We start from the raw sequence: 18,228 nt of genomic DNA, 5'->3' as shown, positions 1-18,228 counted from the left end.
GAAACATTTCCAGAATAATATATAAAAAGGACAATGTAAGTTTTGTTTATACCAAGAATGCTTGATTTTAACATGGAAACACATTAATACATTAGGGGATTAAAGGAGGAAAAAGGTCATCTCAGACGCATCAAAAGTACTTAATAAAATTCAAAACTGATTTCATGATTAAAAAAAACACCAAGCAAAATCAGAATAGATAGGAACTTCTTTATTCTGATAAAGGAGACCTATCATAAATAAAAGACAACATTCTTGACATGAAAACACGGAAAGTATACTCCGAAACTGAAAAGACAAAGACGACCACTGTCAGCACTGCTGTTCAACATTTTACTGTAGGTCCTAGTCCATGGAAAATAAACGAAAAGCAAATAAAAAGGAAAGTACCTAAAAATCAAAAGAACTGGTAATGGAGGAAAAAACTCATTTACAGATAATATGATTATGTACATTGATCATCCAAAAACATCTATAAATATAGCAAGTTAGCTAGTTATACACCCAACAACTCAAAATCAAAATTTAATTATGTAATTTACAAAGCACCAAATATGCAATGAGCCTAGCAATAAATCCACAAAATGTGCAGACCTTCATAGAGAAAATCATATAATTTTAGAATGCAAAAACGTAGTAAGTAGGGTGCTAAATTCATGGATTGGAAGATTTGATACTATAAAGTTCTCACCAAATGACCTGTCATTTGAATCCCAGTGGAAATCCCAACTGTCACAAAATAAAACCTGATGATTTTACAATTTATATGTAACTGCAAAAGGCCAACAGCAACCAAGGTCAACAGAGAGAAAGCAGGGGTTAGACATAAATGTTTTCTGATTAATGAATGAAATAATTACATGGCCAGCAAAAATCCACATGTAGCACCATAAAAGAACAATACTTGGCATTTGAAAGTATTCCCCCAAATTTGTTTTATAAATGGATATTAACCTATATTAAGCATCTTTAAAAAATAAAAAAAAAGAAACCCTAGAGATTCCTTAAAAAACTAAAAATAGAGTTACCTTATAATCCAACAATCCCACTCCTGGGCATATATCCAGAAAAGACAAAAACTGTAATTCAAAAAGATACATGGTTGGGGGAGGGTCACAGCTCAGTGGTTGACTATATGCTTAGCATGCATGAGGTGCTGGATTCAATCCTAAGCACCTCCATTAAAAATTTATATATATATAAATATGCATATATATATACACACACACATACACACACATATAAACCTAATTAACTCCTCCCAAAAAACAAATAAAAACAAACAAAAAAGAATTTAAAAAATAGTTAAATGCAAGTCAAAAAAAATATGCACCCCAATGTTCATAGTGGCACTATTCACAATGTCCAAGACATAGAAACAAACTAAATGTTCATCAACAGATGAATGGATAAAAAAATGTGGTGTGTGTATATATACATACATATGTGTGTGTGCGCGTATATATATACACGCACACACACAATGGAATATTACTCAGGAGTAAAAAGGAATGAAATATTGCCATTTGCAGCAACATGGATGGACCTAAAGATTATCATACTAAATAAATCAGAGAAAGACAAATATATGATATGACTTATATATGGAATCTAAAAAAATACAAATCAAAACAGAAACAGACTCACAGACATAGAAAATAAATTTATGGTTACCAAAGTGGGAGGGGGAGGGATAAATTCAGAATTTGGGATTAGCAGATACAAACTACTATATATAAAATAGATAAACAAAAAGGTCCTCCTGTAGAGCACAGGGAACTATACTCAATTATCTTGGAATAATATATTCCACATATGATGGGAAAGAATCTGAAGCTGTACACCCGAAACTAACATAGTATTGTAAATCAACTATAGTTAAATTTTTTTTAGAAAAAGAAGAAACCCTTACCAAAATGCCTCATCTAATATCATAAAACACTGGTCTACTGGTAGATGAGTTCTGACAAGCAACCTGCAAAACCACTGCTGTAAATGTGTGCCCTCGCCGGCACACCGGTTTCCCATATTCTCTCTGGGTCGATAGCAGCCACGGTGCTGAGTCCAGACTCTGACACATTCTCTATTTATGATCATTGTTTTAACAATGTTTGTCAACCCTTCCCATAAATCACACAGAGAAATAGAAACGTTTACATGGCCTCCCGCCGAAAAAACAATCATTCCAGAGTGTTTGTCCTTATTACTAGGACTACTCCAAGAGACAGAAAATTCTCTTTATTAGAAAAAGTTTTATCAAGAAAAACACTTTCAGCCAAAAGAGAAAAGACTTCCACAAATTTCCTGCTTAATGAATCTGGTGAGTTGTGGTGAGCAGTAACAGTTCATCTGGACACCTTGTGAAAACGGCTGTAAAAGAAAACATTTACTCCAAGGTCACATCTAAAACTGAGTGCATGGACCATCACACTTCTGAAAGAATCAAAGGTCAGAAACTTCAAGACTTGGTCTCTATCTTGAATCCAGATAAATAAAAAGAAAAATGTACAGGCCAAAGGATGGTTGGTTCCTTCTTCTGTGTTCAGTGTCCTGTTTCTTCACTATAGTCTAAAACTCTGTTTTATGTTTGACAATGCTCTTCAGCAACGAGAAAAACAAATGAGGTCAAAAATAATAAAATTTTTAGAAGCCCATCACAGAGAATCCCAGAGGCAGAAGTTACCTCCTAAGTCCATGTTTGTCCCCTGTACTGTTAGATATGGTCTCAGCGTCATTTCAACTGAAGGGAACTACTATTGATTGTAGCATTAGCAAAAATCTGTACTCTTCTCATTGTGAAAAGTCACAGTACTTTAAAAACAAGTTCCAGGGGGGAGGGTACATCTCAGTTGTAGAGTGCATGCTTAGCACGCACGAGGTCCTGAGTTCAATCCCCAGCACCTCCATTAAAAACAAAAAAAGTTCCAGAAGCAGTAAAGGCAAAAACAAATAAAAATGTCATACGTTTCCTGGGTGGTGAAGCAAGGAATCAAGAATGAGCAGCCCCAAGAGAGTTCAGACAATTACAAAAGTAAAGTCACACAGCTTTGGGGTTGGTTAAAATGTCAGGTCAGAAAAGAAGAAATCAGAAAATCATCAAATCCAATGGAAAAACTCACGTGAAGGTTTATGGCCAACCTCAGAGCGCTTCATCATACATGCAGTGTAAGGACCCTACGACAGCTGTGGGCAGAGAGTGACCCAGGGTCACAAGGAAGGAAGGTGACTGGTTATTTCATTAATAATAAATTAAATATGTGACACATATTTGTATACCCAAATCAGGGTCATAATTTAACAAATATAAGGAACATCCGTGGACGAGTTTATTCTACGCTACTCAAGTATGGCCTGCGGAAGGGCAGCCTGGGCACCCCTGGGTGCTTTTGTTAGAAATGCAGAAAGTGGAGTCCCCTAGCGGAAGCATGGGGTTTCTTCAGGGGCACATTGAAGTCAGAGCCACACCAGGTCAACACACCTAACCTCATAGCCTAGGACCGGATCCACCAGCCTCACCCAATCTGGCCCAGGATTTTCCAACTGCTTCCTGCCTTCCTGGCCGCCTCTCAGCAAGCCTTCTTCTCGGAGTGGATTCAAGTTCATTGCTAGAGTTCATTGCCAGAAGATCTGTCTCATTTCACCTCCACACCTAACCCAACCCAGGAGCTGACAGACCACACATCTAATCACTGCAACACCGCCCCCTGCCCTCCTGCAGGGAATCAAAGCTTCAGGAAGTGGAAGCGAGCTCACAAAGGCAGACCCAAGCCTCAGCTCATCGCTTTCCACTGGGCCAGGACCCCCCAGACTTATTCCTGGCGGGGAAAGGTGGGAGTATCTTAGATCTTATCGTGGTTGTGGCCTGTCAAAGCTCAACTGTACCTGGGAAACATCTTGTTCCTTAGTATTCCATTCCTCTTGTTAGGGAGAATTTACTTTTCCTCCTTAGGGGGGAAATAGTGAAAATGGTTAAGGAACACTGTCTTGAGTGTCAGCCTTTCTTAACCATCTCTCTGTGGGGTTCCTCTAGCTTCAGGTTTTCAACACTGCCTACATCCTCAAGTCTTCCATTTTCTTAGTCAACCAATACTTGAGTGCTTACTAGGTACTGCCCTGCGAACATGCAGGGCTGGCTCCTGTTCTCGTGGAGCTTACAGTCCAGCCGAGGGTGAGTGTGGCAGCCGCCACATAGGAGCGCTACTAAGGAGGCACCCAGGCTTCACTGACTCCAGTGCCCATCGTGCCGCCTTGCCTTGCCTTACTGTGCTGTTGGCATTCTCACAATCTTGTAAATTAATTTGTTTTTACTTAAAGTTAACTTGGGGCAGGGGAGGGTATATAGCCCACTGGTAGAGCACATGCTTAGCATGTGTGGAGGCCCAGGGTTCCATCCCCAGTACTTCTACTTAAAACAATAAATAAACCTAAAAATTACCTCAAAGTAAACAGTTTGGAAGTCATGGTGGCAATGACTATGAGAGGAGAAAGGTTTAGTGCAACAGCTGTGACAAACCAGCCTGACTCACGCTAAGCTATCTGTAATCAAGTTTCCGTCTTGACAACTGATTAGTGAAGGAAGCGCCTGGAGTGCGGGACCTCAGGACAGGGTCTCCTTCACAAGTGTGCCCTCCTTCTGGCAGACACCAGTTCACGTGTCCTGTAGAATAAGTCCCGATCAAAATGTGGACGCACAACCAGAAAAGGATGGAGAACCACCCATCTCCCTTTGAAATCACTTGCTGGATATTTCTGTCAATAATCACCAATTCAGAATAGCAAAGAGATGGAAGCATGTGTTCCTCTTAAAAGGCTTCATTGTCTTATATCCTTTCCAGGAAACACAAATTTCTGATAAGTGGGCTCATTGTCAGCAGATTTTGTTTCGTTGTGTACTTCTGTGGTTTATTACATTTGATTCATTAAGCTTTGTGGTTTCTTGGAAGTTTTGAAAATCTAAAACCCGTACTCTAACATTGGTTCACACTGAAGCTCAACACTACATATTAAAGGGATAAAAATTTTAGCTAACAGCTCAAGTTATTAACCAGGATATTTCCCAGATCAGAACTTTTACTGTAACAGTTTTTATTAAATTTCAAACCAACCAGGCTACATTGTAAACAAAAGCAACTAACTTATGTCTCCAGTATTTTTAAGAGGGTGATAGCTTTTCCTTTCCCTGAAGTTTGAAGATCTCAAAAAAGTAAATTAAGATGTTGAAACTGGAAGAAAAAAAATTTTTTCTAAGACGCTGGCAATGCAAATAAAGAAGAAAACATAAGGAATGGAGGTATAGCTTAGCCCCAAGCGAAGGAAAGAGGGAGAAGATGGGAGAAATTTCTGTTTGTTTCCTTCTTCACTGGAAAAGCACTTGAGTTAGTTTCTGGTGCTGCTGTTAGTCCTTGAACAGGGTACAACAAACAGGTTTTATCTCATGTGCAAACAGTCACTAAGGATTGGCGAGGAGCCTGGATCGTGTTGACCTTAGACGGGAAGGTCTGAAGTCAGGGCAGGGCGTGGCCATGCACACACTGTGTTTGCTGACTCCACCGGATGTCCATCAGCCAGCAGGTTGATTGCCAGGCAATCCTTTCTTAACTCTTCACTCATCAGTGACTGCAAGTAGGATATTTTAGTCCAAACGTTTTGTTTCCTAAATGGAATTTGATAGATATAGAGATGGATAAAATGGATTCTACCTACTTCCCATTCTTATCCATGCCTCTGGATGGATACTGGCAACCTTTTCCCATTCTATGGGGAGAACCCACTTTGTGTAAGGTAGTGGGAGGGACACAGAGGCAAACGGTGTAAAATAAAACAGAAATAAAGACCTAATCCTAACTCTGAAGGACATTTGAAAACTGTTGTGCAGAAGAGGAAAATTTCATAATTAGGTTGTTTTAGGAAACTCGGATTTTTCACTAGCAGAATGGTAAAAATCCAAACGTTTGGCAGCACAGGTGTTGGGGAGGCCGTGGAAAAAGAGAGCTGCATATTGCTGTCGGAAGTGTAAATTAGCATAAACCCTACGGGGGTGTTAACAATTATCACACTGACACTGCCTTTGACTGAGCAATTCCACACCTAGACGTTTATCCTCCAAGTACACGAGAACAAAGGCAAAGTGCCAGATACACAAGACCCTTTACTGCAACTTTGTTTACAATGGTTTGAAATAATAGCTGTACTGGTTTCCTATGGCAGCTGTCAACCAATTCCCACAAACACAGTAGCTTAAAACAACACAAATTTATTATTTTACAGTTTTGGAGGTTAGATGTCCAAAATGTGCTTTGCCCAACTGAAGTCCAAGGCTTGTTCTTTCTGGAGGCTCTCGGGGAGAGCCTTTTCCAGATTCCGGGGCTTCCCACGTTTCTGAGCTCCTGACTCTGTGTCGCTGCAATCCCCGCTCCCATCCTCACATCACCTTCCTGACTCTGAAGCGCCTCCCTCCCTCTTGTAAGGACCCTTGTGGTTGGCTTCATCGGGCCCACCTGGACAACACAGGCTGCTCTCCTCACTTCACCATCCTTCACTTAATGCATCTGCAAAGGCCCTTTTGCTGTGGAAGGCAACATATTCACAGGTTCAAGGGATTCAGATCTAGACATCTTTTTTCAGCCTATCTCAATAGCCAAAGACTGGAAACAAACTGAATTTCCATTAGTAGTGGACTGGTTAAAGAAATGAGGCAAATTCATATAATAGAATACTATACAGTTATTTTAAAAATGAGAAAATGCATTATGGACTAAACAGAAAGCTCTCCAAAATATGTAATGTTTAAACTTGCTCTGGAATGATGGTGGCAGTTTACAGAATGAGGAGACTTCTTACTATGTACTTTCCATAACTTTTGATATTTGAAACTTGTAACTATGTTACTTATCCCAAAAGTAAAATGAACTCTAAAAAGAATGAAGAGAAAGCAAAGTGCAGAAGGGGTCACGGATGGCAGATGGAGGCCAGGGGTTACAGTAACAGATGCGAGGTGGCAGGTGATGCCAAGGATGCATAACAAATTACCCCAAAATTTAGTGGCTTAAAACAACAATGCCTATTATCTCACAGCTTTTGAAGGTCAGGAACCTGGGAATGGCTTAGCTGGGGAGATGTGGCTCACAGTCTCCCATGAGGTTGTGGTCAAGCGATCAGCCCGGGCCGCCCCCATCCGCAGGCTCAGCTGAGCCTGGAGAATCTGCCTGCAAGCTCACTCTCTGATTTGTTGGCAGGGGTCACTCCTTGCTGGTTCTTGGCCAGAGGCCTCTGTTCTTCACCATGTAGGCCATTCACAGGATGCTGAGTGTATTCATGTCATGGCAATTGGCGGATGGTCAGAAAAAGAGAAAGAGCAAGAAAGAGAGACAGAGAAGGAGACAGACTGAAGACCAGTCAGAGGCAGAAGCCCCAGCCTTCTACAACCTAATCGAGGGAGTGAGTCCCTTCTGCCGTACGCCGTGGGCCACACAGACCTACCTTGGCGTAATGAGGCAGGGGGCAAGGGTGAGGACACTGTGGGCAGGAGGGGCCGTGGGGGCCATGTTAGAGGCTGGCTACCACAGACAGTGGAGAGCGGAACACTGGTGAGTCAACATGAGTGAAGGAATAGAAACGTGAATGACTAGTGAATGAGGAAGGGAGGAAGGAGACAGGCCTGATTAGAATCATAAGAGTGTACCCAGAAGCAGTGAAAAAAAGATACTAGTTTGGCCCAGTTACAAGCCACTGATTCACAGCTCTTGCCATGATCACATCTGTGCCCTGGACCCAAGCTGAAAAATGCTGTCTTATCCCCCTGGAAAGTAATTCCACGCATGTCAGGTTCTCCTCTGCTAGGAGGGCATTCCTTAGAGCAGCGGGGATGCCCTTCATCTCCATACTTCCTGCCACCCCACACCTAGCCCACACCCCGAACGTGGGAAGCACCGAGTTGTGGCTGGAGCAATACGAATGGACCAGCCCCTGCAGCGGAGTTCTGAACGCCTTGAGAAACGAGTCTTCCTCTTCTGAACTGCGATTCCCCAGCCTGTAATTACACTGCGTTCCAGAAAATTTGTCTCTTCTTTTTCCATCATAGCAATGACACTGTATCAAAATACTGTACAGAACTGGTGTCATGTGCCTGCTGATGTGAGGCCCTGCAAAGGACACAGCATCACGGGTAACGTTACATTCCTTGTGCAGATATTTGACTTAAAACGTCTTGAGGCAACGATCAGACAAATCTAGCAGGGAACATTCTCTAAGACAATCGGCCGCTTCAAAAATGTCAGTGTCATGAAAGGGGAAAAAAAATATGGGAGACTGTTCTAGATTAAAGAATGAAAGAATATGACAATTAAATGCAAGGTGTAAACCTGGATTGGGTCCTGGTCTCTTTTTAAGAGAAAAAGGCAGCCATAAGGATGTTATTAAGGCAACTGGGAAAATACAAATGAGGAGTACACATTAGATAAGATTATCATGTCAGTGTTAACTCCGGGAGGGGCGTTAATCGTATCATGATAATCGTACCATGACTACATAGGAGAACGTCCTGGTTCTCAGGAGAAACAACTATTCAGGACTGAAGTTTGGGTTTGTTTGGCCTCTGGGCGCTTCGGGCACACAAAGTTGCGTTCGGTGAGAGTTACCGACCTAAACCAGGAAGTTTTGTCCTGAACCTTGTCACACTGGTCTTTACTGGTGAGAGAGATAAAGGTGGCTTTCAGGACGCCTGTGACTGCTCACAGGCCACCGCAGTGTAAATGCACACGTCCCGTGCTGCAGGTTCTGGTTCTTAGGTCAGCTGCATTCTTAGAATTACACGGTGAACTGAACTGCAAGTTATTTTCGCCTTATGGACCAAAAAGCAAGAATACTGTGGCTACTCCATGTCTTTAGATTTCATCATGCCTGACTAAATTCCTCCTATTAATCTGTATAAAAGATTTCTTCAAGTTCAATTTATGACCATCTTACATTGGAGGACAAGTACATAGAGTTTCCTAAAGAGCACGTCATGAGAAGTGGGAAGAAAGGAGACTTGTTAATAAATTTGTTTCAGATTTTGAGTGACTTTAGATTTAGATTGCCCTGAACAAAAGAGTAAGAGGTAATTTATTATTGATCAGCAAGACCTGGCTGTAATAATGCTTTGGTTCTTAGCAATACTCATCTTGGTCACCTTAAGCAAGATAAAGCAGTCGAGTCATTAAATTAAAAAAAAAAGAGTAGTCTGTACATCTCTGAATGGATCTTTGAAGTAACTCAATGAAAACTCAGTCCCCGCTCCTATTGTAACAGTTTTGGAGGAGATGGTCAATGAGGAACGGGCCTCCCTCCCACAGAGCACAGCAACGAGAAGACCCACAGGACACAATATAGAACCGCCGTGGTTTTGCGCAGCTGCCTTGGCTGACGGTGCCCTGACGTTCACCCAGGTCCTTACTGCTTTCCGTTCGTATGAGCTGTCATGGACTTCCCTCCCCTGCATCCTTCCACAACAGGGTGGGCATCCAACACAGCTAGCTTAATAAGACTCCTTCCCTTGGATTTTAGAATTAGAATTAAGAAAGAACATTCAGTCTCTCCTTGGGCAACTGGAACTGATGATAGTTGGGAACCAGTGGTGTCCTTATCCCAAAATACGCCCGGAGTGGAGAGGAAGCCAGTCAACAGAGAGAGAAAAGACTCCATCTGAGTGGATCCAAGGAAGCTGAAGTGACACCTTTCACCAGCTCGGAGAATATCCTGAACACATTCTAAGCCAAATTAACAAATAAAATGTTAAAGGACAGCAGAGACTGCTTTCCCCTGGAGAAATGATTCCCTTAGTCATCTTTGGCTTCACTTTATTTTTGATACATTTAATTTTTTAACCATCAAAAGTGCCTTCTATGCAATGTACATAAAATGGTTATGAGTTTCTTTTAATCTTCAAGGAATTAGCGCAGAAAAATCATCTACTGAAGTCTCAATTTATCTTTATTAACTAGGACCTATGCAATTTGATCACAAACTGGAAGACATAGATCTCATGTGTAAAATTTATTCACTTGCTAACTACATATTGAATGATTAAAAGATAGGAAATGTGGTTGGATTAATAAATTAAATTTTTTACATATGTTTTCAGACTGCAAAAAAAAAAGGCTATGAAAAAATTATTGAAAGCCCCGATTAATTCGTTTGAGTTAAATATCTTTAAGAATATTCTGTTGAAACTTTAATTACCAAGTTCGGCTTCCAGCAGGTATCACACTAATACTTCCACTAAGAACAAAAACTCGGTAATATATAAAAACAGCTGTATGAAGGCATCAGGGTCCAAAAGCATAGACAAGACTTGGTCCCAAGGTCCCAGAGAGAAGAAAAGAGCACTGAAGCTGGCCCCCATCCCCCCCACACTGGTCCTTGGGGCATCTGCTGATTCACACCTGGGGCAGGGAGCACAAATAGCAGTATCACAGAACTTTGACAGTCACACTGACCTGGGGAGACAAAAACACTGGAATTGAAGACTGCCAAAACAACCACGGCTTAAGATCCTAGAGAAAAAGCAACACAGGGAAAAGAGCACAGCAATTCCTCCTTGAGGAATCTGCTGACCACACATAAGCAGAGATTTTGGCAATATCATGGTGCTGGGAATCTAAAAAGAACCAAACACATAGAAGTACAAGGCTTCCTGAAAAGGAAGGGCACCTGTGAATATCCCAGGGTTCCAGCTAATATCCCTGAAATGGCTGGCTACATTCTAGGAAAAAGGGCAAACTGAAATAGACCACCCTCAACTAAACTAAATGCCAGCCAAAGGCTAATTAAAATCCTCTATGGATAGTATCTACCAAACCCTCTATGATTTCTCACAAAGAATGTCAGGCAATCCAAAATTACCAGGAATGCCAAGATACATGACCAAATGACTGAAAACTAACAGCAAAAACAGAGAAGACAAACAAACCTACAAGTGATTCAAGTGTTGAAACGATCACACATGAACTTTAAGGTAACTGGCAATATTACAAGAGTCAGACTTTGAAATAACAAGCGGTCGTCCATTTCTTGATCTAGCTGCTAGTAACAGAGTGTTTACTTTGTGGTTATTCATCAACCTGTAGATTTAATACTGTGTACTTTCTTGTACAAATGTCACACTTCAATAGAACTTTACCAAAAAAAAAAAAAAAAACCTTCAAGAACACAGCTAAATTTGGGCCTGGGGGAAATTCATAGTCTTAGATGCATTTATTTGAAAAAGAGGGCTGAAAGCAATGATGTAAGCACCTATCTCAAAAAAAATTTTTTTAATGAACAGCAAATTTAAATGATGGAAATAAGGATAAAACCAGAAATCAATGAAATAGAAAACAAATGCATAATGGAGAAAATATAAAAAGCCGAAAACTGGTTCTTTGAAAAGAATACTACAACTGATAATTTCTGTGATGTCCAGTCTCCAAGGTGGCCTCCAGAGATTCTCAGCCCTGCTGTCTGCACCCTCGCATAGTCTCCTCTTATACTGAACAGGGCCGACCTATGTTACTGAGACAATAATGCACCTGAGAGAGTATGATATCCTAGGCTAGACTCTACAAGACACTGCAGCTTCCACCTTGTTCTCTCTTAGACCATACACTCTGCGTGAAATAAGCTCCCATGTTGTAAAGACGCTCAAGCAACTCTATGGAGAAGTCAAGGCGCTCTGTTATTGAGGGCCCCTGCTGACAGCACCACCTTGTCAGCCGTGCTGAAGGACCCATCTTGAAGTCAGATCCTCCAGCCTCAGTCAGGCCTTCAGATGGCTGCATCCCTGGCCAGCATACTGACTACAACCCAAGACAGAACCCTTAGCTGAGGTATTCCTGAAACCTGGCCCACAGAAACTACATGAGACAATATATTAATTTTTTATTACTGCATAACAAATTACCACATGTGAACATTTTAAGAAAGCACACGTTTATTATCTCACATTTTCTGTAAGTCAGGAATTTGGGCACAACTCAAGTGGGTTCTCTGCTCAGGGCCTCATAAGGCTGCAGTTAAGGTATCAACTAAGCTAAACTCTTATCTGGAGGCATTCTGGGGAATAATTCACCTCTAAGCTCAATCCAGTTGTTGACAGAATTCATTTCCTTGTGTTTGTACAATTGAGTACCCAGGTTTTTCACTGGCCATGGACTCGATGCCAACCTCAGGTCCCAGAGGCCACCTGCCACACACACAGGTAACAACCCATCACATACACAATACTTTATTGGTTAGAAGCAAGTCATAGATCCCACCCACACTAAAAGGGAGGAGATTGTACGGGGTGTGACACTGGGACATAGAGATCATGGGGACCATCTTAGAAGTCTGTCTGCTACACATCATAAATGTTGGCTGTTTGAAGACATTAAGTTTGGAGTAATTTGTTATGTGCTGGTAGATAACTAATATAAAACTCTAGAAGGATGATTAAAAAAAAGATAAAGCACAAATTAATAATATAAGAAATGAAAAGGGTTATCACTACAAATCCTACAGATACTATAAAGACAAGAATTTATATAAGCAAACTCAAGGCAAGAAACTAGATAATTTAGATTAAAAGGGCTAAGTCTTTGAAAGACACAGCATGCCAAAGCAAAGAAACAGAAGTGTATGTACCCCAATGTGTATTAAGTAACCAGCACTCACAACTAAAAACCTGCCCACAAAGAAAACCCCAGGTACAGATGGCTTCCCTTCAACTTAAGGGAGAAATAGCATCAACATTTCAAAGATTTTTAAGAGAATAAAAACAGAAAGAAAACAAAAATAGAAGGAACACAGCCGAGCTCATTTTTTGAGATGAAAGTAAACTTGGTACTGAAACCAGACTAAGAAATCACAAAATGCAAAGAGACAGGCCAGTCACTCACATGAACACAGGCTCTCTCCAGTTCCCCAAAGTGCTGTGCCGGGCGTGCGTACGGCTCCATGGGGCAGGTCAGCAGTTTCTCTCGCAGACCATGCCCATCACTGACCTTGGAGGGGGTGAGAGACAGACGTGGGCTCCACTGTGTCCTGGCAGGTGCCAGTTTTTCTTGGTAGGCTCCCATTTTAGGTGCTTTCCCCACTTTCATACCCAGCTTTCCTTCCCAACCGCCTGCCTCGCCGACTTGAAGCCACAACAGCCCAGCATCAGTCGCAGAGGCAACAGTTTGCGCTGACTTCTCCACCAGCTCCCACGATCATACAAGGTCTAATCCCTGTTAGAGGCCCCTTATCCTGCGCCCCTCACGGTGGTTTCACTTTTCTGATTAAATCCTGGTGGATACAAACATTAATAGGAAAGTGGGGTCCAGGGAAACAGAACTTCCAGGATTCTTCTGATTCGGTACTGGGTTGTCTGGGATTGTTTCTTCGATCTGATTTGATTTTAAAGACACTGACGACTCCCAACAGTAAAGGGACACTGGTAGTGCACTGCTCATCGTGGCGAAAAAGTCACTTAAACTACAAAGCAGAAACCTGTTATCAAGTCCTGTAAAACGCAAGGCTCAGGATAACCAAATAGTTGCTGCCTTAGGACCCTTTAGTAAAAGTAATTAGCACAATAGGGCTAGTTGGTTTCTTTCCTGTCTTCCAGAGAGCTTCAGGAAGGAAAAAGATGAGCTCACAGCTTTCCCCTCACCCCAGCTTTATTAGATATAATAGACACATCATCTTGTGTAAGTTTAAGACGTACAGACTGAAGATTTGATACACCTATAAACTGTGAAATGACTACCAGCTCAGGCTGCGCAACACCTCTATCACCCCCCATAATTACCTTTTGTCTTCATGCACTGAGAACATTTATGATCTATTCTCTCAGCAACTTTCAAAAATACAATACGGAATTGTTAACCACAGTCACCAGATACGATGCCCAGAACTCATTCAGCTTCTCACTTGAAGTTTGTGTTCTTTGACTGATACCTGCCCAGTTCCTTCACCCCCCAGCCCTTGGTAACCACCATTCTGCTCTGTTTACATGAGCTCAGCTTGTTTTGCTTCTACATGTAGGTGATATCATACAGTATTTGTCTTTAACTTTTTTCACTTAGCATAATGCCCTTACGGTCCATCCATGTTGTTGCAAATGGCAGGATTTCCATCTTTCTCATGGCTGAATAATATTCCATTGTGTATCTATATCACATCTTCCTTAACCACTCATCCATAGACAGACACTTTGTTTCCATATCTTGGCTATTGTGAATAATGTTGCAATGAACAGGACTGCAGGTATCGCTGTAAGATCCTGATATAATTTCCTTTGGATACACATCCAGAAGTGGGATTGCTGAATCATTTGGTAGTTCTATTCTCTGATTTTCTAGGAAGACTCCACACTGTTCATTGTTTTCTATAGTAGCTGTTCTAATTTACATACCCACCAACAGCCGACGAGGGTTCTCTTTTCTCCACATCCTTGCCAACACTTATCTCTATCTTTTTGATAATAGCCTTTCTAACAGGTGTGAGGTGGTATCTCATTGTGGTTTTGATTTGCATGTCCCTGATGATCAGTGACGTCAAGCACCTTTTCATGTATCTGTTGGTCATTTGTATGTCTTCTTTGGAAAAATGTCTATTTAGGTATCCTGTCCATTTTTTAAGTGGATTATTTGTTTTTCTGCTTCTGAGTTTCTCATATATTTTGGATATTAACCCCTACCAATAGACGGTTTGCAAACATTTCCTCCCATTCTGCAGGTTGCCTTTCCATTCTGTTGATTGTTCCTTTTGCTGTACAGAAGCTTACTAGTTTGATGTAGTCCCACGTGTGGATATTTGCTTTCGTTGCTTGTGCTTTTAGTGTCATCTCCAAGAAACCATTGCCAAAATCAATGTCAAGGAGCGTTTTCCCTATGTTTTCCCCTAGGAGATTTTCAGTTTCAGGTCTTACATTTAAGCCCTTAATCTATTTCAAGTTGACTTCTAATAGGAGCGTTGAACATATAAGTATGTATCAATTACAACGTATTAGAATAATAAAAGTAGTAACACCTGCAGACACAGTACCTAAGATGGAGAAATTAACTCTGATTTGGGTTTGAGCAGAGTAAACAGACAGACAAAGTTTTTGAGAAATGGTCATGTCTGAGAGCTGTTTCAAAGGACAGATATGTGGATGGGTTCCAGGCAGAAACAAGGAGGCAAGAGAGTGTATCTCCCAAAAAGGCGAGGCCAGGGAAGGGTCCCTGATCATCTGGAACGGGGCAGAGTCACAGCCAAAGGAATCAGCACCTGGGGTCTAAGAGCAAGGAATGCCTCCTTTCTTTCTGCCTCTCAGGAGAGAAATGCTCCCAGAATTCCCGCAGGAGGGTCCTGAGGACAAGCATCTCCAGTTTTGCTCCTGGCTTGCCCTGGTCCTGTGAGCATGGGAATGCACAGAGCAGTGGTGTGAGCTGTTTACTTGTTAACAAGTCTGCACCACCTTCTGTACTTAATGAGTCATTCAGACCACTCTTGGATGAGGCTTAGGCACAAACCCCTCCTGTGAACTGGTTGGCTAGTTCAGTTCCTGGGCGTGTCTGGGCAAGTCCCCATAGTAAGCATGTCCCAACAGTGCTTCCTTTTACAGCAGGAGGAGGTGAAACCCAAGTTATCAGGTATACACTCAGTCTGGGGATAATGCAGAGCTCCCAGTGAGACACAACTGCACCCATCACACCATACTCACTAGTATATGAATTATAACCTGAGAGAATTAACATCCTTTACAGGCTAAGACTACTTGATAAAAAAATTGTTACACAGACTTTTAAAAATGTTCCTAGGCTTAAGCAATTTATTGCTCTTAAATTCTTACCAGCCTCTCAGATAATTAATGAACAAGTACTCCACCGCAGTGCAAAGATTTTGCTGGGTCTATGCTCTGGCAGTCCTTTGGTCCCCAAAATAAGATTACGTGCCTATTTCCTTAATTTTACTGGATAGAATGATACTTAAAACACCTCTTTTAGGCTAGTGAAGAAAAAGGACTGCCATACTTGTAACTGACCTGACAGTCATAAGCACCTGATTTAAATGGACTTGACCCAAAGCATATTCCACAAGAGGCACTTCAAATTTCACTGGTGCACAGCCATTTCTACTGTAGAGTAAAATGGCTTTCTTTTTAAGCACCCTGCAATGCTCTTAAGGAAATAAAATTAAATAAGGCAGCCAGGTGTTAACAGCAGTGCTGTCTGTTCAATAAATGCTTGTTCGGGGCTGATTCCACGTTAAGCACTAGGGAGAGAATAGCAGGGACCTCTTCTGCTACCCTACAGTGCAGTAGAGAAGCCAGCTTTTAAAAATTAACAAAAGAATTACAAATTGTCACCATGGCAGAGATAGCATAACATCAGGGAGGGGGCAGGACCCTCTTCAGGAAGTCAGGGAAGCACTCAGTGAAGAGTGACATTTAAGCTAAGACCAGAGGACAGAGTCAGACCTGCCAGAGCAGGAAGAGAAAGTAGCCCTGGCAGAGGGAAGAGCTTGTGCAAAGACCCACAGTCCTGAAAGGAGCCTGATATGTTTAAAGGACAAAAGGACCAATGGGTCTGAAGCATGATGAATCCAAGATCACGTACAATGGTGGTTTGAAGCAGTAGCTAAGTAAGAACTTTGGAGGGCTTTTGGCAGAGGAGAGATATGATCCGACGTGTACTTTGAAAAGCTCACTCTGGCTCCCAGGTGAGCACAGTTGGGGGAGGGGAAATACAGAAATCAGTAGAGCCTCCAATCATGGTTTAGGCAAGATGGTGGCCTGGAGTACCAGTGATGACAGCAGGGACGGAGAGAAGGACGCACATCTGGGGTGTACTTTGAAGGTGGAAGACACGGGCACGCTGGTGGGTGGGGTGAGTCGGAGGGGTGGTGAGTAACAGACAGGCGTTAAGGATGACTCTCAGATTTCCAGCTGGTGTAAGTGGGAAGATAGTGAAATCCTATTCATATATGTGGAAAAACAGGTTTGGAGAAAGAAGTCTTCACTCCTTTAAGGATATGCCTCAGTCTCTTAGTCATTGGAATAACTTAGATCTCCATTAAACATTTGTTTTAAAAGAAAATGTATATATCAAGAAACTGTTACTCAGCCTAAACTAGACCCAGATTTTTTTATATTGGGAAAGTTTGGGGGCAGGTGGCAATGTGGTGGTAAGTGGGGGCTGAGGGCTTCTCATGATGCTGCAATTGATAAATATATGTATTTTAAAATTCAGATTATGTGTTTGTTTAGGGTGGTTTGGTAGGCTAGGAAAGATCACGAGAGGGAGGATTAAAGACCCTGAAAGATACCTCTTGGCATTTTCACTTATTAAAAAATTAGGGAAGAAATAGTACTGTTGAACTTAAGCATTTTCTTAAAATGAAAAGAATCTGGTGTACATTGTCCATGTTATTTCATACGTGGGTTATCTTTCCAACAGTGGGTAGTTAGTTTAGGAAGAAGATAATTAAAGCCAAGAGTCAGAACCATTCTGAACAGCCCAAGGTTGTGAACTTATTTAATTTGCCCTTTCCCTGAGGAGTCATTTCTTGGATCGTTGACTTGTTATTATTCTGTAAAACGGTGGTAGCCTCTGTCATCCTCTGCCTATTGCCAGAGTACAATCCAGCTGTGGGATTTGAAGAGTTTATGTTTATTGGATTTTAATGACTCAGTTAATAAAGGTCATTCCTAAAAATAATAGAAACCTAAGTGTGTGTGGAAACAGAATGGATAAGACTGACTTGGGGGTTATTTCTAGCAGTTTCTCAGTGTTGTCCTTAGATATACACTTAATTTTTGAAAGCAATTAAGGAAGAGCCTTCCTTTTAATCAATTTACTGATGCTACATTCAACTATGCTTGTAAAATGCTATTTGAAATCCCTCAATACTAAAAGGCACCATGTACAGACCAGGCTTAACATATGTTAGACAATATTGGCATAGCAACATAATATAGTTAATATAATACTAATGACAGTATAATTGTAATATTCATTAATATCTGAGCCATAGTATTCTCCAATGTCTGAGAGAATAAAATAGTAACCTGAGTCTCAGGTGAAATCTGATTGAGTATGAATCTTGAATTTAAAAGGGACCTGAATTTATATTTATATGTAATTGAATCACTTTGCTGTATACCTGAAACTAACATACCATTGCAAATCAACTGTACTTCAATAAAAAAAGGATCTTAAAGATCATTTAATCTTGTCATTTTAAACAATTACTGTCAGAAAATAA

At 41.3% G+C, this 18,228-nt stretch overlaps 1 protein-coding gene across 2 annotated transcripts in view; it reads right to left on the bottom strand.

Annotated features, from left to right (window-relative positions):
- The window catches only part of FANK1 (fibronectin type III and ankyrin repeat domains 1), a 91,929-nt gene that overhangs the window by 71,669 nt on the left and 2,032 nt on the right, over positions 1–18,228 (bottom strand). Inside the window, exon 1 of one of the 2 annotated variants that reach the window (XM_072972095.1) lies at positions 12,894–12,982. The exons of the other annotated variant lie outside the window; for it this stretch is intronic. The gene's annotated coding sequence lies outside the window, so the exon portion shown is untranslated. Of the gene's footprint in view, positions 1–12,893; positions 12,983–18,228 lie in introns of those variants that run through there. 2 annotated transcript variants of the gene reach the window in all.

The sequence above is a fragment of the Vicugna pacos genome, chromosome 11, assembly GCF_048564905.1.
Source record: "Vicugna pacos chromosome 11, VicPac4, whole genome shotgun sequence".
Taxonomy (NCBI): Eukaryota; Metazoa; Chordata; class Mammalia; order Artiodactyla; family Camelidae; genus Vicugna; species Vicugna pacos.
Note: the sequence above shows the minus strand (reverse complement) of the source record. Positions and strands in the feature narration are given on the sequence as shown.